This window comes from Pseudophryne corroboree, chromosome 1 (assembly GCF_028390025.1).
Source record: "Pseudophryne corroboree isolate aPseCor3 chromosome 1, aPseCor3.hap2, whole genome shotgun sequence".
In the NCBI taxonomy this organism is placed as follows: Eukaryota; Metazoa; Chordata; class Amphibia; order Anura; family Myobatrachidae; genus Pseudophryne; species Pseudophryne corroboree.
This window is the reverse complement of record NC_086444.1, coordinates 116838387-116859672: the sequence shown is the minus strand read 5'-3', so window position 1 is coordinate 116859672 and position 21286 is coordinate 116838387. Positions and strand designations below refer to the sequence as shown.

The 21286-nt window shown below is 47.0% G+C and overlaps 1 protein-coding gene and 16 non-coding genes across 18 annotated transcripts in view; all 17 read left to right on the top strand.

The window, feature by feature from the left end:
* SLC38A9 (solute carrier family 38 member 9) overlaps positions 1-21286 on the top strand; it is a 423549-nt gene that overhangs the window by 121039 nt on the left and 281224 nt on the right. The gene's annotated exons all lie outside the window — the stretch shown is intronic.
* Positions 493-656, top strand: LOC134956588 (U1 spliceosomal RNA). The gene has a single exon (XR_010186028.1). It is a non-coding gene; the product is annotated as a U1 spliceosomal RNA (small nuclear RNA).
* LOC134956577 (U1 spliceosomal RNA) lies at positions 1811-1974 on the top strand. Its single transcript, XR_010186027.1, has one exon. It is a non-coding gene; the product is annotated as a U1 spliceosomal RNA (small nuclear RNA).
* On the top strand, positions 3129-3292 carry LOC134958783 (U1 spliceosomal RNA). The gene has a single exon (XR_010187113.1). It is a non-coding gene; the product is annotated as a U1 spliceosomal RNA (small nuclear RNA).
* LOC134956566 (U1 spliceosomal RNA) lies at positions 4447-4610 on the top strand. Its single transcript, XR_010186025.1, has one exon. It is a non-coding gene; the product is annotated as a U1 spliceosomal RNA (small nuclear RNA).
* Positions 5765-5928, top strand: LOC134956555 (U1 spliceosomal RNA). The gene has a single exon (XR_010186024.1). It is a non-coding gene; the product is annotated as a U1 spliceosomal RNA (small nuclear RNA).
* Positions 7083-7246, top strand: LOC134958984 (U1 spliceosomal RNA). The gene has a single exon (XR_010187151.1). It is a non-coding gene; the product is annotated as a U1 spliceosomal RNA (small nuclear RNA).
* Positions 8406-8569, top strand: LOC134956544 (U1 spliceosomal RNA). Its single transcript, XR_010186023.1, has one exon. It is a non-coding gene; the product is annotated as a U1 spliceosomal RNA (small nuclear RNA).
* LOC134955690 (U1 spliceosomal RNA) lies at positions 9720-9883 on the top strand. Its single transcript, XR_010185947.1, has one exon. It is a non-coding gene; the product is annotated as a U1 spliceosomal RNA (small nuclear RNA).
* Positions 11038-11201, top strand: LOC134956522 (U1 spliceosomal RNA). The gene has a single exon (XR_010186021.1). It is a non-coding gene; the product is annotated as a U1 spliceosomal RNA (small nuclear RNA).
* On the top strand, positions 12352-12515 carry LOC134955679 (U1 spliceosomal RNA). The gene has a single exon (XR_010185946.1). It is a non-coding gene; the product is annotated as a U1 spliceosomal RNA (small nuclear RNA).
* LOC134956511 (U1 spliceosomal RNA) lies at positions 13670-13833 on the top strand. Its single transcript, XR_010186020.1, has one exon. It is a non-coding gene; the product is annotated as a U1 spliceosomal RNA (small nuclear RNA).
* LOC134955668 (U1 spliceosomal RNA) lies at positions 14983-15146 on the top strand. The gene has a single exon (XR_010185945.1). It is a non-coding gene; the product is annotated as a U1 spliceosomal RNA (small nuclear RNA).
* On the top strand, positions 16306-16469 carry LOC134958027 (U1 spliceosomal RNA). The gene has a single exon (XR_010186840.1). It is a non-coding gene; the product is annotated as a U1 spliceosomal RNA (small nuclear RNA).
* Positions 17628-17791, top strand: LOC134956500 (U1 spliceosomal RNA). Its single transcript, XR_010186019.1, has one exon. It is a non-coding gene; the product is annotated as a U1 spliceosomal RNA (small nuclear RNA).
* LOC134958022 (U1 spliceosomal RNA) lies at positions 18948-19111 on the top strand. Its single transcript, XR_010186839.1, has one exon. It is a non-coding gene; the product is annotated as a U1 spliceosomal RNA (small nuclear RNA).
* Positions 20272-20435, top strand: LOC134956489 (U1 spliceosomal RNA). The gene has a single exon (XR_010186018.1). It is a non-coding gene; the product is annotated as a U1 spliceosomal RNA (small nuclear RNA).

The window sequence follows — 21286 nt, the reverse complement described above, 5'->3', positions numbered from 1 at the left end:
GACATTTAAAAAAATAAATAAATCTGTGACGACGACGTTCGGACGAGCGCTAACGTCTGAAAATGGTCTCGGTGCAAGGATGAGAAAGCCCTCAGCAGCTAGGGGGTTAAATCTCAAGCTGCCTTTTAGATTTTATTTTCCAATTTAAGAACCCATTGAGACATAGGACGGTGCACTGCCTGTCGGTTTTCATGTAGAGATGAGGGTTGCAGCTACTGTAACTGTGCCAGACTGCTTTTATGACATCACGGTATGCAAATCAACCTGCTGCAGTGTGCCCTGGGAAGGATTTGCACTAGTTGTGCGCATAGTTTGGGGGTGCTTCCGGAACAGTCACCCTTCCTCCTTCCCATGTCAACGTGAAGAGATGCAGCCTCCCTGCAGTTTTTTTCTATCCCCTGCCGAGAGTTCGCTTGTCATGGATCCGGTCAACCTCCTTCACTTGACGGGGGTGTGCCCGAGCAGGGGCCCTCCTGAGCCCTAGTCCAACTCATACTTACCTGGCAGGGGAGATACCATGATCACGAAGGTGGTTCTCCCAGGGCGAGGCTCATCCATTGCACTCCGGGTGTGCTGACCCCTGCGATTTCCCCAAATGCGGGAAACTCGACTGCATAATTTGTGGTAGTGGGGGACTGCGTTCGCGCTTTCCCCTGATCATCTCTGGTAAAAGTCAGATCTTTTTGTGTGCTGCTGGTGACGTCTCCTCCTTTGCTGTTCAGCACTCTGTTCTGATCTCTTCTCCTGTGTGCTGGCTGCATGCTTCCTTGCTTTTTCGGGCCTTGTACTGTGCTTTGCATATGCAACCAATAGAGGGCGCTGCAGGACCCACACGGTTTCACTTGCTTTGTAAAGTAGGCCCCCACATTGTGTCAGATTTCAGGGGGAGAGAGGGAAAAAAACTTTGCTCCCTCATTTCATGCAGTAGCTTGTCTACTTTGTAAAACGGTAGGCCTCGCTGGGCTGCCGTAGTCTTCCTACACATAGTAAGCGTTTCAATTGAGTTGACAAAAACTAGAAGAAAGAGAGCATTTTTGGTTTGCGTGCAGATTTTGGGCAGGTGGATTGGTGGCAAAACACAAAGTATTTGTCTATGGTGCTTATAAGACGGGGGACAAAAAAAAAATCACATTTACTTTTGGTTCACTTTCTTGAGAAATACGCTTTTTGGGCCATTTGGGCGAAACAACTTTTGACGTGTTCAAATCAGTAAAAAGACTAATGGCTTTTTTGAGACTACAAAGTCTTTTGAAAGAAAGAAAAAAAAAAACAAGGTATGATTTGTGCGAGTGCGGCAGGGGGATAAGAGAGAAAAAAAGACATTTAAAAAAATAAATAAATCTGTGACGACGACGTTCGGACGAGCGCTAACGTCTGAAAATGGTCTCGGTGCAAGGATGAGAAAGCCCTCAGCAGCTAGGGGGTTAAATCTCAAGCTGCCTTTTAGATTTTATTTTCCAATTTAAGAACCCATTGAGACATAGGACGGTGCACTGCCTGTCGGTTTTCATGTAGAGATGAGGGTTGCAGCTACTGTAACTGTGCCAGACTGCTTTTATGACATCACGGTAAGCAAATCAACCTGCTGCAGTGTGCCCTGGGAAGGATTTGCACTAGTTGTGCGCATAGTTTGGGGGTGCTTCCGGAACAGTCACCCTTCCTCCTTCCCATGTCAACGTGAAGAGATGCAGCCTCCCTGCAGTTTTTTTCTATCCCCTGCCGAGAGTTCGCTTGTCATGGATCCGGTCAACCTCCTTCACTTGACGGGGGTGTGCCCGAGCAGGGGCCCTCCTGAGCCCTAGTCCAACTCATACTTACCTGGCAGGGGAGATACCATGATCACGAAGGTGGTTCTCCCAGGGCGAGGCTCATCCATTGCACTCCGGGTGTGCTGACCCCTGCGATTTCCCCAAATGCGGGAAACTCGACTGCATAATTTGTGGTAGTGGGGGACTGCGTTCGCGCTTTCCCCTGATCATCTCTGGTAAAAGTCAGATCTTTTTGTGTGCTGCTGGTGACGTCTCCTCCTTTGCTGTTCAGCACTCTGTTCTGATCTCTTCTCCTGTGTGCTGGCTGCATGCTTCCTTGCTTTTTCGGGCCTTGTACTGTGCTTTGCATATGCAACCAATAGAGGGTGCTGCAGGACCCACACGGTTTCACTTGCTTTGTAAAGTAGGCCCCCACATTGTGTCAGATTTCAGGGGGAGAGAGGGAAAAAAACTTTGCTCCCTCATTTCATGCAGTAGCTTGTCTACTTTGTAAAACGGTAGGCCTCGCTGGGCTGCCGTAGTCTTCCTACACATAGTAAGCGTTTCAATTGAGTTGACAAAAACTAGAAGAAAGAGAGCATTTTTGGTTTGCGTGCAGATTTTGGGCAGGTGGATTGGTGGCAAAACACAAAGTATTTGTCTATGGTGCTTATAAGACGGGGGACAAAAAAAAAATCACATTTACTTTTGGTTCACTTTCTTGAGAAATACGCTTTTTGGGCCATTTGGGCGAAACAACTTTTGACGTGTTCAAATCAGTAAAAAGACTAATGGCTTTTTTGAGACTACAAAGTCTTTTGAAAGAAAGAAAAAAAAAAACAAGGTATGATTTGTGCGAGTGCGGCAGGGGGATAAGAGAGAAAAAAAGACATTTAAAAAAATAAATAAATCTGTGACGACGACGTTCGGACGAGCGCTAACGTCTGAAAATGGTCTCGGTGCAAGGATGAGAAAGCCCTCAGCAGCTAGGGGGTTAAATCTCAAGCTGCCTTTTAGATTTTATTTTCCAATTTAAGAACCCATTGAGACATAGGACGGTGCACTGCCTGTCGGTTTTCATGTAGAGATGAGGGTTGCAGCTACTGTAACTGTGCCAGACTGCTTTTATGACATCACGGTATGCAAATCAACCTGCTGCAGTGTGCCCTGGGAAGGATTTGCACTAGTTGTGCGCATAGTTTGGGGGTGCTTCCGGAACAGTCACCCTTCCTCCTTCCCATGTCAACGTGAAGAGATGCAGCCTCCCTGCAGTTTTTTTCTATCCCCTGCCGAGAGTTCGCTTGTCATGGATCCGGTCAACCTCCTTCACTTGACGGGGGTGTGCCCGAGCAGGGGCCCTCCTGAGCCCTAGTCCAACTCATACTTACCTGGCAGGGGAGATACCATGATCATGAAGGTGGTTCTCCCAGGGCGAGGCTCATCCATTGCACTCCGAGTGTGCTGACCCCTGCGATTTCCCCAAATGCGGGAAACTCGACTGCATAATTTGTGGTACTGGGGGACTGCGTTCGCGCTTTCCCCTGATCATCTCTGGTAAAAGTCAGATCTTTTTGTGTGCTGCTGGTGACGTCTCCTCCTTTGCTGTTCAGCACTCTGTTCTGATCTCTTCTCCTGTGTGCTGGCTGCATGCTTCCTTGCTTTTTCGGGCCTTGTACTGTGCTTTGCATATGCAACCAATAGAGGGCGCTGCAGGACCCACACGGTTTCACTTGCTTTGTAAAGTAGGCCCCCACATTGTGTCAGATTTCAGGGGGAGAGAGGGAAAAAAACTTTGCTCCCTCATTTCATGCAGTAGCTTGTCTACTTTGTAAAACGGTAGGCCTCGCTGGGCTGCCGTAGTCTTCCTACACATAGTAAGCGTTTCAATTGAGTTGACAAAAACTAGAAGAAAGAGAGCATTTTTGGTTTGCGTGCAGATTTTGGGCAGGTGGATTGGTGGCAAAACACAAAGTATTTGTCTATGGTGCTTATAAGACGGGGGACAAAAAAAAAATCACATTTACTTTTGGTTCACTTTCTTGAGAAATACGCTTTTTGGGCCATTTGGGCGAAACAACTTTTGACGTGTTCAAATCAGTAAAAAGACTAATGGCTTTTTTGAGACTACAAAGTCTTTTGAAAGAAAGAAAAAAAAAAACAAGGTATGATTTGTGCGAGTGCGGCAGGGGGATAAGAGAGAAAAAAAGACATTTAAAAAAATAAATAAATCTGTGACGACGACGTTCGGACGAGCGCTAACGTCTGAAAATGGTCTCGGTGCAAGGATGAGAAAGCCCTCAGCAGCTAGGGGGTTAAATCTCAAGCTGCCTTTTAGATTTTATTTTCCAATTTAAGAACCCATTGAGACATAGGACGGTGCACTGCCTGTCGGTTTTCATGTAGAGATGAGGGTTGCAGCTACTGTAACTGTGCCAGACTGCTTTTATGACATCACGGTAAGCAAATCAACCTGCTGCAGTGTGCCCTGGGAAGGATTTGCACTAGTTGTGCGCATAGTTTGGGGGTGCTTCCGGAACAGTCACCCTTCCTCCTTCCCATGTCAACGTGAAGAGATGCAGCCTCCCTGCAGTTTTTTTCTATCCCCTGCCGAGAGTTCGCTTGTCATGGATCCGGTCAACCTCCTTCACTTGACGGGGGTGTGCCCGAGCAGGGGCCCTCCTGAGCCCTAGTCCAACTCATACTTACCTGGCAGGGGAGATACCATGATCACGAAGGTGGTTCTCCCAGGGCGAGGCTCATCCATTGCACTCCGGGTGTGCTGACCCCTGCGATTTCCCCAAATGCGGGAAACTCGACTGCATAATTTGTGGTAGTGGGGGACTGCGTTCGCGCTTTCCCCTGATCATCTCTGGTAAAAGTCAGATCTTTTTGTGTGCTGCTGGTGACGTCTCCTCCTTTGCTGTTCAGCACTCTGTTCTGATCTCTTCTCCTGTGTGCTGGCTGCATGCTTCCTTGCTTTTTCGGGCCTTGTACTGTGCTTTGCATATGCAACCAATAGAGGGTGCTGCAGGACCCACACGGTTTCACTTGCTTTGTAAAGTAGGCCCCCACATTGTGTCAGATTTCAGGGGGAGAGAGGGAAAAAAACTTTGCTCCCTCATTTCATGCAGTAGCTTGTCTACTTTGTAAAACGGTAGGCCTCGCTGGGCTGCCGTAGTCTTCCTACACATAGTAAGCGTTTCAATTGAGTTGACAAAAACTAGAAGAAAGAGAGCATTTTTGGTTTGCGTGCAGATTTTGGGCAGGTGGATTGGTGGCAAAACACAAAGTATTTGTCTATGGTGCTTATAAGACGGGGGACAAAAAAAAAATCACATTTACTTTTGGTTCACTTTCTTGAGAAATACGCTTTTTGGGCCATTTGGGCGAAACAACTTTTGACGTGTTCAAATCAGTAAAAAGACTAATGGCTTTTTTGAGACTACAAAGTCTTTTGAAAGAAAGAAAAAAAAAAAAAAGGTATGATTTGTGCGAGTGCGGCAGGGGGATAAGAGAGAAAAAAAGACATTTAAAAAAATAAATAAATCTGTGACGACGACGTTCGGACGAGCGCTAACGTCTGAAAATGGTCTCGGTGCAAGGATGAGAAAGCCCTCAGCAGCTAGGGGGTTAAATCTCAAGCTGCCTTTTAGATTTTATTTTCCAATTTAAGAACCCATTGAGACATAGGACGGTGCACTGCCTGTCGGTTTTCATGTAGAGATGAGGGTTGCAGCTACTGTAACTGTGCCAGACTGCTTTTATGACATCACGGTAAGCAAATCAACCTGCTGCAGTGTGCCCTGGGAAGGATTTGCACTAGTTGTGCGCATAGTTTGGGGGTGCTTCCGGAACAGTCACCCTTCCTCCTTCCCATGTCAACGTGAAGAGATGCAGCCTCCCTGCAGTTTTTTTCTATCCCCTGCCGAGAGTTCGCTTGTCATGGATCCGGTCAACCTCCTTCACTTGACGGGGGTGTGCCCGAGCAGGGGCCCTCCTGAGCCCTAGTCCAACTCATACTTACCTGGCAGGGGAGATACCATGATCACGAAGGTGGTTCTCCCAGGGCGAGGCTCATCCATTGCACTCCGGGTGTGCTGACCCCTGCGATTTCCCCAAATGCGGGAAACTCGACTGCATAATTTGTGGTAGTGGGGGACTGCGTTCGCGCTTTCCCCTGATCATCTCTGGTAAAAGTCAGATCTTTTTGTGTGCTGCTGGTGACGTCTCCTCCTTTGCTGTTCAGCACTCTGTTCTGATCTCTTCTCCTGTGTGCTGGCTGCATGCTTCCTTGCTTTTTCGGGCCTTGTACTGTGCTTTGCATATGCAACCAATAGAGGGTGCTGCAGGACCCACACGGTTTCACTTGCTTTGTAAAGTAGGCCCCCACATTGTGTCAGATTTCAGGGGGAGAGAGGGAAAAAAACTTTGCTCCCTCATTTCATGCAGTAGCTTGTCTACTTTGTAAAACGGTAGGCCTCGCTGGGCTGCCGTAGTCTTCCTACACATAGTAAGCGTTTCAATTGAGTTGACAAAAACTAGAAGAAAGAGAGCATTTTTGGTTTGCGTGCAGATTTTGGGCAGGTGGATTGGTGGCAAAACACAAAGTATTTGTCTATGGTGCTTATAAGACGGGGGACAAAAAAAAAATCACATTTACTTTTGGTTCACTTTCTTGAGAAATACGCTTTTTGGGCCATTTGGGCGAAACAACTTTTGACGTGTTCAAATCAGTAAAAAGACTAATGGCTTTTTTGAGACTACAAAGTCTTTTGAAAGAAAGAAAAAAAAAAACAAGGTATGATTTGTGCGAGTGCGGCAGGGGGATAAGAGAGAAAAAAAGACATTTAAAAAAATAAATAAATCTGTGACGACGACGTTCGGACGAGCGCTAACGTCTGAAAATGGTCTCGGTGCAAGGATGAGAAAGCCCTCAGCAGCTAGGGGGTTAAATCTCAAGCTGCCTTTTAGATTTTATTTTCCAATTTAAGAACCCATTGAGACATAGGACGGTGCACTGCCTGTCGGTTTTCATGTAGAGATGAGGGTTGCAGCTACTGTAACTGTGCCAGACTGCTTTTATGACATCACGGTATGCAAATCAACCTGCTGCAGTGTGCCCTGGGAAGGATTTGCACTAGTTGTGCGCATAGTTTGGGGGTGCTTCCGGAACAGTCACCCTTCCTCCTTCCCATGTCAACGTGAAGAGATGCAGCCTCCCTGCAGTTTTTTTCTATCCCCTGCCGAGAGTTCGCTTGTCATGGATCCGGTCAACCTCCTTCACTTGACGGGGGTGTGCCCGAGCAGGGGCCCTCCTGAGCCCTAGTCCAACTCATACTTACCTGGCAGGGGAGATACCATGATCATGAAGGTGGTTCTCCCAGGGCGAGGCTCATCCATTGCACTCCGAGTGTGCTGACCCCTGCGATTTCCCCAAATGCGGGAAACTCGACTGCATAATTTGTGGTACTGGGGGACTGCGTTTGCGCTTTCCCCTGATCATCTCTGGTAAAAGTCAGATCTTTTTGTGTGCTGCTGGTGACGTCTCCTCCTTTGCTGTTCAGCACTCTGTTCTGATCTCTTCTCCTGTGTGCTGGCTGCATGCTTCCTTGCTTTTTCGGGCCTTGTACTGTGCTTTGCATATGCAACCAATAGAGGGCGCTGCAGGACCCACACGGTTTCACTTGCTTTGTAAAGTAGGCCCCCACATTGTGTCAGATTTCAGGGGGAGAGAGGGAAAAAAACTTTGCTCCCTCATTTCATGCAGTAGCTTGTCTACTTTGTAAAACGGTAGGCCTCGCTGGGCTGCCGTAGTCTTCCTACACATAGTAAGCATTTCAATTGAGTTGACAAAAACTAGAAGAAAGAGAGCATTTTTGGTTTGCGTGCAGATTTTGGGCAGGTGGATTGGTGGCAAAACAAAGTATTTGTCTATGGTGCTTATAAGACGGGGGACAAAAAAAATCACATTTACTTTTGGTTCACTTTCTTGAGAAATACGCTTTTTGGGCCATTTGAGCGAAACAACTTTTGACGTGTTCAAATCAGTAAAAAGACTAATGGCTTTTTTGAGACTACAAAGTCTTTTGAAAGAAAAAAAAAAACAAAAACAAAAAACAAGGTATGATTTGTGCGAGTGCGGCAGGGGGATAAGAGAGAAAAAAAGACATTTAAAAAAATAAATAAATCTGTGACGACGACGTTCGGACGAGCGCTAACGTCTGAAAATGGTCTCGGTGCGAGGATGAGAAAACCCTCAGCAGCTAGGGGGTTAAATCTCAAGCTGCCTTTTAGATTTTATTTTCCAATTTAAGAACCCATTGAGACATAGGACGGTGCACTGCCTGTCGGTTTTCATGTAGAGATGAGGGTTGCAGCTACTGTAACTGTGCCAGACTGCTTTTATGACATCACGGTATGCAAATCAACCTGCTGCAGTGTGCCCTGGGAAGGATTTGCACTAGTTGTGCGCATAGTTTGGGGGTGCTTCCGGAACAGTCACCCTTCCTCCTTCCCATGTCAACGTGAAGAGATGCAGCCTCCCTGCAGTTTTTTTCTATCCCCTGCCGAGAGTTCGCTTGTCATGGATCCGGTCAACCTCCTTCACTTGACGGGGGTGTGCCCGAGCAGGGGCCCTCCTGAGCCCTAGTCCAACTCATACTTACCTGGCAGGGGAGATACCATGATCACGAAGGTGGTTCTCCCAGGGCGAGGCTCATCCATTGCACTCCGGGTGTGCTGACCCCTGCGATTTCCCCAAATGCGGGAAACTCGACTGCATAATTTGTGGTAGTGGGGGACTGCGTTCGCGCTTTCCCCTGATCATCTCTGGTAAAAGTCAGATCTTTTTGTGTGCTGCTGGTGACGTCTCCTCCTTTGCTGTTCAACACTCTGTTCTGATCTCTTCTCCTGTGTGCTGGCTGCATGCTTCCTTGCTTTTTCGGGCCTTGTACTGTGCTTTGCATATGCAACCAATAGAGGGCGCTGCAGGACCCACACGGTTTCACTTGCTTTGTAAAGTAGGCCCCCACATTGTGTCAGATTTCAGGGGGAGAGAGGGAAAAAAACTTTGCTCCCTCATTTCATGCAGTAGCTTGTCTACTTTGTAAAACGGTAGGCCTCGCTGGGCTGCCGTAGTCTTCCTACACATAGTAAGCGTTTCAATTGAGTTGACAAAAACTAGAAGAAAGAGAGCATTTTTGGTTTGCGTGCAGATTTTGGGCAGGTGGATTGGTGGCAAAACACAAAGTATTTGTCTATGGTGCTTATAAGACGGGGGACAAAAAAAAAATCACATTTACTTTTGGTTCACTTTCTTGAGAAATACGCTTTTTGGGCCATTTGGGCGAAACAACTTTTGACGTGTTCAAATCAGTAAAAAGACTAATGGCTTTTTTGAGACTACAAAGTCTTTTGAAAGAAAAAAAAAAACAAGGTATGATTTGTGCGAGTGCGGCAGGGGGATAAGAGAGAAAAAAAGACATTTAAAAAAATAAATAAATCTGTGACGACGACGTTCGGACGAGCGCTAACGTCTGAAAATGGTCTCGGTGCAAGGATGAGAAAGCCCTCAGCAGCTAGGGGGTTAAATCTCAAGCTGCCTTTTAGATTTTATTTTCCAATTTAAGAACCCATTGAGACATAGGACGGTGCACTGCCTGTCGGTTTTCATGTAGAGATGAGGGTTGCAGCTACTGTAACTGTGCCAGACTGCTTTTATGACATCACGGTATGCAAATCAACCTGCTGCAGTGTGCCCTGGGAAGGATTTGCACTAGTTGTGCGCATAGTTTGGGGGTGCTTCCGGAACAGTCACCCTTCCTCCTTCCCATGTCAACGTGAAGAGATGCAGCCTCCCTGCAGTTTTTTTCTATCCCCTGCCGAGAGTTCGCTTGTCATGGATCCGGTCAACCTCCTTCACTTGACGGGGGTGTGCCCGAGCAGGGGCCCTCCTGAGCCCTAGTCCAACTCATACTTACCTGGCAGGGGAGATACCATGATCATGAAGGTGGTTCTCCCAGGGCGAGGCTCATCCATTGCACTCCGGGTGTGCTGACCCCTGCGATTTCCCCAAATGCGGGAAACTCGACTGCATAATTTGTGGTAGTGGGGGACTGCGTTCGCGCTTTCCCCTGATCATCTCTGGTAAAAGTCAGATCTTTTTGTGTGCTGCTGGTGACGTCTCCTCCTTTGCTGTTCAGCACTCTGTTCTGATCTCTTCTCCTGTGTGCTGGCTGCATGCTTCCTTGCTTTTTCGGGCCTTGTACTGTGCTTTGCATATGCAACCAATAGAGGGCGCTGCAGGACCCACACGGTTTCACTTGCTTTGTAAAGTAGGCCCCCACATTGTGTCAGATTTCAGGGGGAGAGAGGGAAAAAAACTTTGCTCCCTCATTTCATGCAGTAGCTTGTCTACTTTGTAAAACGGTAGGCCTCGCTGGGCTGCCGTAGTCTTCCTACACATAGTAAGCGTTTCAATTGAGTTGACAAAAACTAGAAGAAAGAGAGCATTTTTGGTTTGCGTGCAGATTTTGGGCAGGTGGATTGGTGGCAAAACACAAAGTATTTGTCTATGGTGCTTATAAGACGGGGGACAAAAAAAAAATCACATTTACTTTTGGTTCACTTTCTTGAGAAATACGCTTTTTGGGCCATTTGGGCGAAACAACTTTTGACGTGTTCAAATCAGTAAAAAGACTAATGGCTTTTTTGAGACTACAAAGTCTTTTGAAAGAAAGAAAAAAAAAAACAAGGTATGATTTGTGCGAGTGCGGCAGGGGGATAAGAGAGAAAAAAAGACATTTAAAAAAATAAATAAATCTGTGACGACGACGTTCGGACGAGCGCTAACGTCTGAAAATGGTCTCGGTGCAAGGATGAGAAAGCCCTCAGCAGCTAGGGGGTTAAATCTCAAGCTGCCTTTTAGATTTTATTTTCCAATTTAAGAACCCATTGAGACATAGGACGGTGCACTGCCTGTCGGTTTTCATGTAGAGATGAGGGTTGCAGCTACTGTAACTGTGCCAGACTGCTTTTATGACATCACGGTAAGCAAATCAACCTGCTGCAGTGTGCCCTGGGAAGGATTTGCACTAGTTGTGCGCATAGTTTGGGGGTGCTTCCGGAACAGTCACCCTTCCTCCTTCCCATGTCAACGTGAAGAGATGCAGCCTCCCTGCAGTTTTTTTCTATCCCCTGCCGAGAGTTCGCTTGTCATGGATCCGGTCAACCTCCTTCACTTGACGGGGGTGTGCCCGAGCAGGGGCCCTCCTGAGCCCTAGTCCAACTCATACTTACCTGGCAGGGGAGATACCATGATCACGAAGGTGGTTCTCCCAGGGCGAGGCTCATCCATTGCACTCCGGGTGTGCTGACCCCTGCGATTTCCCCAAATGCGGGAAACTCGACTGCATAATTTGTGGTAGTGGGGGACTGCGTTCGCGCTTTCCCCTGATCATCTCTGGTAAAAGTCAGATCTTTTTGTGTGCTGCTGGTGACGTCTCCTCCTTTGCTGTTCAACACTCTGTTCTGATCTCTTCTCCTGTGTGCTGGCTGCATGCTTCCTTGCTTTTTCGGGCCTTGTACTGTGCTTTGCATATGCAACCAATAGAGGGCGCTGCAGGACCCACACGGTTTCACTTGCTTTGTAAAGTAGGCCCCCACATTGTGTCAGATTTCAGGGGGAGAGAGGGAAAAAAACTTTGCTCCCTCATTTCATGCAGTAGCTTGTCTACTTTGTAAAACGGTAGGCCTCGCTGGGCTGCCGTAGTCTTCCTACACATAGTAAGCGTTTCAATTGAGTTGACAAAAACTAGAAGAAAGAGAGCATTTTTGGTTTGCGTGCAGATTTTGGGCAGGTGGATTGGTGGCAAAACACAAAGTATTTGTCTATGGTGCTTATAAGACGGGGGACAAAAAAAAAATCACATTTACTTTTGGTTCACTTTCTTGAGAAATACGCTTTTTGGGCCATTTGGGCGAAACAACTTTTGACGTGTTCAAATCAGTAAAAAGACTAATGGCTTTTTTGAGACTACAAAGTCTTTTGAAAGAAAAAAAAAAACAAGGTATGATTTGTGCGAGTGCGGCAGGGGGATAAGAGAGAAAAAAAGACATTTAAAAAAATAAATAAATCTGTGACGACGACGTTCGGACGAGCGCTAACGTCTGAAAATGGTCTCGGTGCAAGGATGAGAAAGCCCTCAGCAGCTAGGGGGTTAAATCTCAAGCTGCCTTTTAGATTTTATTTTCCAATTTAAGAACCCATTGAGACATAGGACGGTGCACTGCCTGTCGGTTTTCATGTAGAGATGAGGGTTGCAGCTACTGTAACTGTGCCAGACTGCTTTTATGACATCACGGTATGCAAATCAACCTGCTGCAGTGTGCCCTGGGAAGGATTTGCACTAGTTGTGCGCATAGTTTGGGGGTGCTTCCGGAACAGTCACCCTTCCTCCTTCCCATGTCAACGTGAAGAGATGCAGCCTCCCTGCAGTTTTTTTCTATCCCCTGCCGAGAGTTCGCTTGTCATGGATCCGGTCAACCTCCTTCACTTGACGGGGGTGTGCCCGAGCAGGGGCCCTCCTGAGCCCTAGTCCAACTCATACTTACCTGGCAGGGGAGATACCATGATCATGAAGGTGGTTCTCCCAGGGCGAGGCTCATCCATTGCACTCCGGGTGTGCTGACCCCTGCGATTTCCCCAAATGCGGGAAACTCGACTGCATAATTTGTGGTAGTGGGGGACTGCGTTCGCGCTTTCCCCTGATCATCTCTGGTAAAAGTCAGATCTTTTTGTGTGCTGCTGGTGACGTCTCCTCCTTTGCTGTTCAGCACTCTGTTCTGATCTCTTCTCCTGTGTGCTGGCTGCATGCTTCCTTGCTTTTTCGGGCCTTGTACTGTGCTTTGCATATGCAACCAATAGAGGGCGCTGCAGGACCCACACGGTTTCACTTGCTTTGTAAAGTAGGCCCCCACATTGTGTCAGATTTCAGGGGGAGAGAGGGAAAAAAACTTTGCTCCCTCATTTCATGCAGTAGCTTGTCTACTTTGTAAAACGGTAGGCCTCGCTGGGCTGCCGTAGTCTTCCTACACATAGTAAGCGTTTCAATTGAGTTGACAAAAACTAGAAGAAAGAGAGCATTTTTGGTTTGCGTGCAGATTTTGGGCAGGTGGATTGGTGGCAAAACACAAAGTATTTGTCTATGGTGCTTATAAGACGGGGGACAAAAAAAAAATCACATTTACTTTTGGTTCACTTTCTTGAGAAATACGCTTTTTGGGCCATTTGGGCGAAACAACTTTTGACGTGTTCAAATCAGTAAAAAGACTAATGGCTTTTTTGAGACTACAAAGTCTTTTGAAAGAAAGAAAAAAAAAAACAAGGTATGATTTGTGCGAGTGCGGCAGGGGGATAAGAGAGAAAAAAAGACATTTAAAAAAATAAATAAATCTGTGACGACGACGTTCGGACGAGCGCTAACGTCTGAAAATGGTCTCGGTGCAAGGATGAGAAAGCCCTCAGCAGCTAGGGGGTTAAATCTCAAGCTGCCTTTTAGATTTTATTTTCCAATTTAAGAACCCATTGAGACATAGGACGGTGCACTGCCTGTCGGTTTTCATGTAGAGATGAGGGTTGCAGCTACTGTAACTGTGCCAGACTGCTTTTATGACATCACGGTAAGCAAATCAACCTGCTGCAGTGTGCCCTGGGAAGGATTTGCACTAGTTGTGCGCATAGTTTGGGGGTGCTTCCGGAACAGTCACCCTTCCTCCTTCCCATGTCAACGTGAAGAGATGCAGCCTCCCTGCAGTTTTTTTCTATCCCCTGCCGAGAGTTCGCTTGTCATGGATCCGGTCAACCTCCTTCACTTGACGGGGGTGTGCCCGAGCAGGGGCCCTCCTGAGCCCTAGTCCAACTCATACTTACCTGGCAGGGGAGATACCATGATCACGAAGGTGGTTCTCCCAGGGCGAGGCTCATCCATTGCACTCCGGGTGTGCTGACCCCTGCGATTTCCCCAAATGCGGGAAACTCGACTGCATAATTTGTGGTAGTGGGGGACTGCGTTCGCGCTTTCCCCTGATCATCTCTGGTAAAAGTCAGATCTTTTTGTGTGCTGCTGGTGACGTCTCCTCCTTTGCTGTTCAGCACTCTGTTCTGATCTCTTCTGTGTGCTGGCTGCATGCTTCCTTGCTTTTTCGGGCCTTGTACTGTGCTTTGCATATGCAACCAATAGAGGGCGCTGCAGGACCCACACGGTTTCACTTGCTTTGTAAAGTAGGCCCCCACATTGTGTCAGATTTCAGGGGGAGAGAGGGAAAAAAACTTTGCTCCCTCATTTCATGCAGTAGCTTGTCTACTTTGTAAAACGGTAGGCCTCGCTGGGCTGCCGTAGTCTTCCTACACATAGTAAGCGTTTCAATTGAGTTGACAAAAACTAGAAGAAAGAGAGCATTTTTGGTTTGCGTGCAGATTTTGGGCAGGTGGATTGGTGGCAAAACACAAAGTATTTGTCTATGGTGCTTATAAGACGGGGGACAAAAAAAAAAATCACATTTACTTTTGGTTCACTTTCTTGAGAAATACGCTTTTTGGGCCATTTGGGCGAAACAACTTTTGACGTGTTCAAATCAGTAAAAAGACTAATGGCTTTTTTGAGACTACAAAGTCTTTTGAAAGAAAAAAAAAAACAAGGTATGATTTGTGCGAGTGCGGCAGGGGGATAAGAGAGAAAAAAAGACATTTAAAAAAATAAATAAATCTGTGACGACGACGTTCGGACGAGCGCTAACGTCTGAAAATGGTCTCGGTGCAAGGATGAGAAAGCCCTCAGCAGCTAGGGGGTTAAATCTCAAGCTGCCTTTTAGATTTTATTTTCCAATTTAAGAAACCATTGAGACATAGGACGGTGCACTGCCTGTCGGTTTTCATGTAGAGATGAGGGTTGCAGCTACTGTAACTGTGCCTGACTGCTTTTATGACATGACGGTATGCAAATTCATCTGCTGCAGTGTGCCCTGGGAAGGATTTGCACTAGTTGTGCGCATAGTTTGGGGGTGCTTCCGGAACAGTCACCCTTCCTCCTTCCCATGTCAATGTGAAGAGATGCAGCCTCCCTGCAGTTTTTTTTCTATCCCCTGCCGAGAGTTCGCTTGTCATGGATCCGGTCAACCTCCTTCACTTGACGGGGGTGTGCCCGAGCAGGGGCCCTCCTGAGCCCTAGTCCAACTCATACTTACCTGGCAGGGGAGATACCATGATCATGAAGGTGGTTCTCCCAGGGCGAGGCTCATCCATTGCACTCCGGGTGTGCTGACCCCTGCGATTTCCCCAAATGCGGGAAACTCGACTGCATAATTTGTGGTAGTGGGGGACTGCGTTCGCGCTTTCCCCTGATCATCTCTGGTAAAAGTCAGATCTTTTTGTGTGCTGCTGGTGACGTCTCCTCCTTTGCTGTTCAGCACTCTGTTCTGATCTCTTCTCCTGTGTGCTGGCTGCATGCTTCCTTGCTTTTTCGGGCCTTGTACTGTGCTTTGCATATGCAACCAATAGAGGGCGCTGCAGGACCCACACGGTTTCACTTGCTGTGTAAAGTAGGCCCCCACATTGTGTCAGATTTCAGGGGGAGAGAGGGAAAAAAACTTTGCTCCCTCATTTCATGCAGTAGCTTGTCTACTTTGTAAAACGGTAGGCCTCGCTGGGCTGCCGTAGTCTTCCTACACATAGTAAGCATTTCAATTGAGTTGACAAAAACTAGAAGAAAGAGAGCATTTTTGGTTTGCGTGCAGATTTTGGGCAGGTGGATTGGTGGCAAAACAAAGTATTTGTCTATGGTGCTTATAAGACGGGGGACAAAAAAAATCACATTTACTTTTGGTTCACTTTCTTGAGAAATACGCTTTTTGGGCCATTTGAGCGAAACAACTTTTGACGTGTTCAAATCAGTAAAAAGACTAATGGCTTTTTTGAGACTACAAAGTCTTTTGAAAGAAAAAAACAAACAAAAAAAAAAAACAAGGTATGATTTGTGCGAGTGCGGCAGGGGGATAAGAGAGAAAAAAAGACATTTAAAAAAATAAATAAATCTGTGACGACGACGTTCGGACGAGCGCTAACGTCTGAAAATGGTCTCGGTGCGAGGATGAGAAAGCCCTCAGCAGCTAGGGGGTTAAATCTCAAGCTGCCTTTTAGATTTTATTTTCCAATTTAAGAACCCATTGAGACATAGGACGGTGCACTGCCTGTCGGTTTTCATGTAGAGATGAGGGTTGCAGCTACTGTAACTGTGCCCGACTGCTTTTATGACATCACGGTATGCAAATCAACCTGCTGCAGTGTGCCCTGGGAAGGATTTGCACTAGTTGTGCGCATAGTTTGGGGGTGCTTCCGGAACAGTCACCCTTCCTCCTTCCCATGTCAACGTGAAGAGATGCAGCCTCCCTGCAGTTTTTTTCTATCCCCTGCCGAGAGTTCGCTTGTCATGGATCCGGTCAACCTCCTTCACTTGACGGGGGTGTGCCCGAGCAGGGGCCCTCCTGAGCCCTAGTCCAACTCATACTTACCTGGCAGGGGAGATACCATGATCACGAAGGTGGTTCTCCCAGGGCGAGGCTCATCCATTGCACTCCGGCTGTGCTGACCCCTGCGATTTCCCCAAATGCGGGAAACTCGACTGCATAATTTGTGGTAGTGGGGGACTGCGTTCGCGCTTTCCCCTGATCATCTCTGGTAAAAGTCAGATCTTTTTGTGTGCTGCTGGTGACGTCTCCTCCTTTGCTGTTCAGCACTCTGTTCTGATCTCTTCTCCTGTGTGCTGGCTGCATGCTTCCTTGCTTTTTCGGGCCTTGTACTGTGCTTTGCATATGCAACCAATAGAGGGCGCTGCAGGACCCACACGGTTTCACTTGCTTTGTAAAGTAGGCCCCCACATTGTGTCAGATTTCAGGGGGAGAGAGGGAAAAAAACTTTGCTCCCTCATTTCATGCAGTAGCTTGTCTACTTTGTAAAACGGTAGGCCTCGCTGGGCTGCCGTAGTCTTCCTACACATAGTAAGCATTTCAATTGAGTTGACAAAAACTAGAAGAAAGAGAGCATTTTTGGTTTGCGTGCAGATTTTGGGCAGGTGGATTGGTGGCAAAACAAAGTATTTGTCTATGGTGCTTATAAGACGGGGGACAAAAAAAATCACATTTACTTTTGGTTCACTTTCTTGAGAAATACGCTTTTTGGGCCATTTGAGCGAAACAACTTTTGACGTGTTCAAATCAGTAAAAAGACTAATGGCTTTTTTGAGACTACAAAGTCTTTTGAAAGAAAAAACAAACAAAAAAAAAAAACAAGGTATGATTTGTGCGAGTGCGGCAGGGGGATAAGAGAGAAAAAAAGACATTTAAAAAAATAAATAAATCTGTGACGACGACGTTCGGACGAGCGCTAACGTCTGAAAATGGTCTCGGTGCAAGGATGAGAAAGCCCTCAGCAGCTAGGGGGTTAAATCTCAAGCTGCCTTTTAGATTTTATTTTCCAATTTAAGAACCCATTGAGACATAGGACGGTGCACTGCCTGTCGGTTTTCATGTAGAGATGAGGGTTGCAGCTACTGTAACTGTGCCAGACTGCTTTTATGACATCACGGTATGCAAATCAACCTGCTGCAGTGTGCCCTGGGAAGGATTTGCACTAGTTGTGCGCATAGTTTGGGGGTGCTTCCGGAACAGTCACCCTTCCTCCTTCCCATGTCAACGTGAAGAGATGCAGCCTCCCTGCAGTTTTTTTCTATCCCCTGCCGAGAGTTCGCTTGTCATGGATCCGGTCAACCTCCTTCACTTGACGGGGGTGTGCCCGAGCAGGGGCCCTCCTGAGCCCTAGTCCAACTCATACTTACCTGGCAGGGGAGATACCATGATCACGAAGGTGGTTCTCCCAGGGCGAGGCTCATCCATTGCACTCCGGGTGTGCTGACCCCTGCGATTTCCCCAAATGCGGGAAACTCGACTGCATAATTTGTGGTAGTGGGGGACTGCGTTCGCGCTTTCCCCTGATCATCTCTGGTAAAAGTCAGATCTTTTTGTGTGCTGCTGGTGACGTCTCCTCCTTTGCTGTTCAGCACTCTGTTCTGATCTCTTCTCCTGTGTGCTGGCTGCATGCTTCCTTGCTTTTTCGGGCCTTGTACTGTGCTTTGCATATGCAACCAATAGAGGGCGCTGCAGGACCCACACGGTTTCACTTGCTTTGTAAAGTAGGCCCCCACATTGTGTCAGATTTCAGGGGGAGAGAGGGAAAAAAACTTTGCTCCCTCATTTCATGCAGTAGCTTGTCTACTTTGTAAAACGGTAGGCCTCGCTGGGCTGCCGTAGTCTTCCTACACATAGTAAGCATTTCAATTGAGTTGACAAAAACTAGAAGAAAGAGAGCATTTTTGGTTTGCGTGCAGATTTTGGGCAGGTGGATTGGTGGCAAAACAAAGTATTTGTCTATGGTGCTTATAAGACGGGGGACAAAAAAAATCACATTTACTTTTGGTTCACTTTCTTGAGAAATACGCTTTTTGGGCCATTTGAGCGAAACAACTTTTGACGTGTTCAAATCAGTAAAAAGACTAATGGCTTTTTTGAGACTACAAAGTCTTTTGAAAGAAAAAAAAAACAAAAAAAAAAAACAAGGTATGATTTGTGCGAGTGCGGCAGGGGGATAAGAGAAAAAAAGACATTTAAAAAAATAAATAAATCTGTGACGACGACGTTCGGACGAGCGCTAACGTCTGAAAATGGTCTCGGTGCAAGGATGAGAAAGCCCTCAGCAGCTAGGGGGTTAAATCTCAAGCTGCCTTTTAGATTTTATTTTCCAATTTAAGAACCCATTGAGACATAGGACGGTGCACTGCCTGTCGGTTTTCATGTAGAGATGAGGGTTGCAGCTACTGTAACTGTGCCAGACTGCTTTTATGACATCACGGTATGCAAATCAACCTGCTGCAGTGTGCCCTGGGAAGGATTTGCACTAGTTGTGCGCATAGTTTGGGGGTGCTTCCGGAACAGTCACCCTTCCTCCTTCCCATGTCAACGTGAAGAGATGCAGCCTCCCTGCAGTTTTTTTCTATCCCCTGCCGAGAGTTCGCTTGTCATGGATCCGGTCAACCTCCTTCACTTGACGGGGGTGTGCCCGAGCAGGGGCCCTCCTGAGCCCTAGTCCAACTCATACTTACCTGGCAGGGGAGATACCATGATCACGAAGGTGGTTCTCCCAGGGCGAGGCTCATCCATTGCACTCCGGCTGTGCTGACCCCTGCGATTTCCCCAAATGCGGGAAACTCGACTGCATAATTTGTGGTAGTGGGGGACTGCGTTCGCGCTTTCCCCTGATCATCTCTGGTAAAAGTCAGATCTTTTTGTGTGCTGCTGGTGACGTCTCCTCCTTTGCTGTTCAGCACTCTGTTCTGATCTCTTCTCCTGTGTGCTGGCTGCATGCTTCCTTGCTTTTTCGGGCCTTGTACTGTGCTTTGCATATGCAACCAATAGAGGGCGCTGCAGGACCCACACGGTTTCACTTGCTTTGTAAAGTAGGCCCCCACATTGTGTCAGATTTCAGGGGGAGAGAGGGAAAAAAACTTTGCTCCCTCATTTCATGCAGTAGCTTGTCTACTTTGTAAAACGGTAGGCCTCGCTGGGCTGCCGTAGTCTTCCTACACATAGTAAGCATTTCAATTGAGTTGACAAAAACTAGAAGAAAGAGAGCATTTTTGGTTTGCGTGCAGATTTTGGGCAGGTGGATTGGTGGCAAAACACAAAGTATTTGTCTATGGTGCTTATAAGACGGGGGACAAAAAAAATCACATTTACTTTTGGTTCACTTTCTTGAGAAATACGCTTTTTGGGCCATTTGAGCGAAACAACTTTTGACGTGTTCAAATCAGTAAAAAGACTAATGGCTTTTTTGAGACTACAAAGTCTTTTGAAAGAAAAAACAAACAAAAAAAAAAAACAAGGTATGATTTGTGCGAGTGCGGCAGGGGGATAAGAGAGAAAAAAAGACATTTAAAAAAATAAATAAATCTGTGACGACGACGTTCGGACGAGCGCTAACGTCTGAAAATGGTCTCGGTGCAAGGATGAGAAAGCCCTCAGCAGCTAGGGGGTTAAATCTCAAGCTGCCTTTTAGATTTTATTTTCCAATTTAAGAACCCATTGAGACATAGGACGGTGCACTGCCTGTCGGTTTTCATGTAGAGATGAGGGTTGCAGCTACTGTAACTGTGCCAGACTGCTTTTATGACATCACGGTATGCAAATCAACCTGCTGCAGTGTGCCCTGGGAAGGATTTGCACTAGTTGTGCGCATAGTTTGGGGGTGCTTCCGGAACAGTCACCCTTCCTCCTTCCCATGTCAACGTGAAGAGATGCAGCCTCCCTGCAGTTTTTTTCTATCCCCTGCCGAGAGTTCGCTTGTCATGGATCCGGTCAACCTCCTTCACTTGACGGGGGTGTGCCCGAGCAGGGGCCCTCCTGAGCCCTAGTCCAACTCATACTTACCTGGCAGGGGAGATACCATGATCACGAAGGTGGTTCTCCCAGGGCGAGGCTCATCCATTGCACTCCGGGTGTGCTGACCCCTGCGATTTCCCCAAATGCGGGAAACTCGACTGCATAATTTGTGGTAGTGGGGGACTGCGTTCGCGCTTTCCCCTGATCATCTCTGGTAAAAGTCAGATCTTTTTGTGTGCTGCTGGTGACGTCTCCTCCTTTGCTGTTCAGCACTCTGTTCTGATCTCTTCTCCTGTGTGCTGGCTGCATGCTTCCTTGCTTTTTCGGGCCTTGTACTGTGCTTTGCATATGCAACCAATAGAGGGCGCTGCAGGACCCACACGGTTTCACTTGCTTTGTAAAGTAGGCCCCCACATTGTGTCAGATTTCAGGGGGAGAGAGGGAAAAAAACTTTGCTCCCTCATTTCATGCAGTAGCTTGTCTACTTTGTAAAACGGTAGGCCTCGCTGGGCTGCCGTAGTCTTCCTACACATAGTAAGCATTTCAATTGAGTTGACAAAAACTAGAAGAAAGAGAGCATTTTTGGTTTGCGTGCAGATTTTGGGCAGGTGGATTGGTGGCAAAACAAAGTATTTGTCTATGGTGCTTATAAGACGGGGGACAAAAAAAATCACATTTACTTTTGGTTCACTTTCTTGAGAAATACGCTTTTTGGGCCATTTGAGCGAAACAACTTTTGACGTGTTCAAATCAGTAAAAAGACTAATGGCTTTTTTGAGACTACAAAGTCTTTTGAAAGAAAAAAAAAACAAAAAAAAAAAACAAGGTATGATTTGTGCGAGTGCGGCAGGGGGATAAGAGAAAAAAAGACATTTAAAAAAATAAATAAATCTGTGACGACGACGTTCGGACGAGCGCTAACGTCTGAAAATGGTCTCGGTGCAAGGATGAGAAAGCCCTCAGCAGCTAGGGGGTTAAATCTCAAGCTGCCTTTTAGATTTTATTTTCCAATTTAAGAACCCATTGAGACATAGGACGGTGCACTGCCTGTCGGT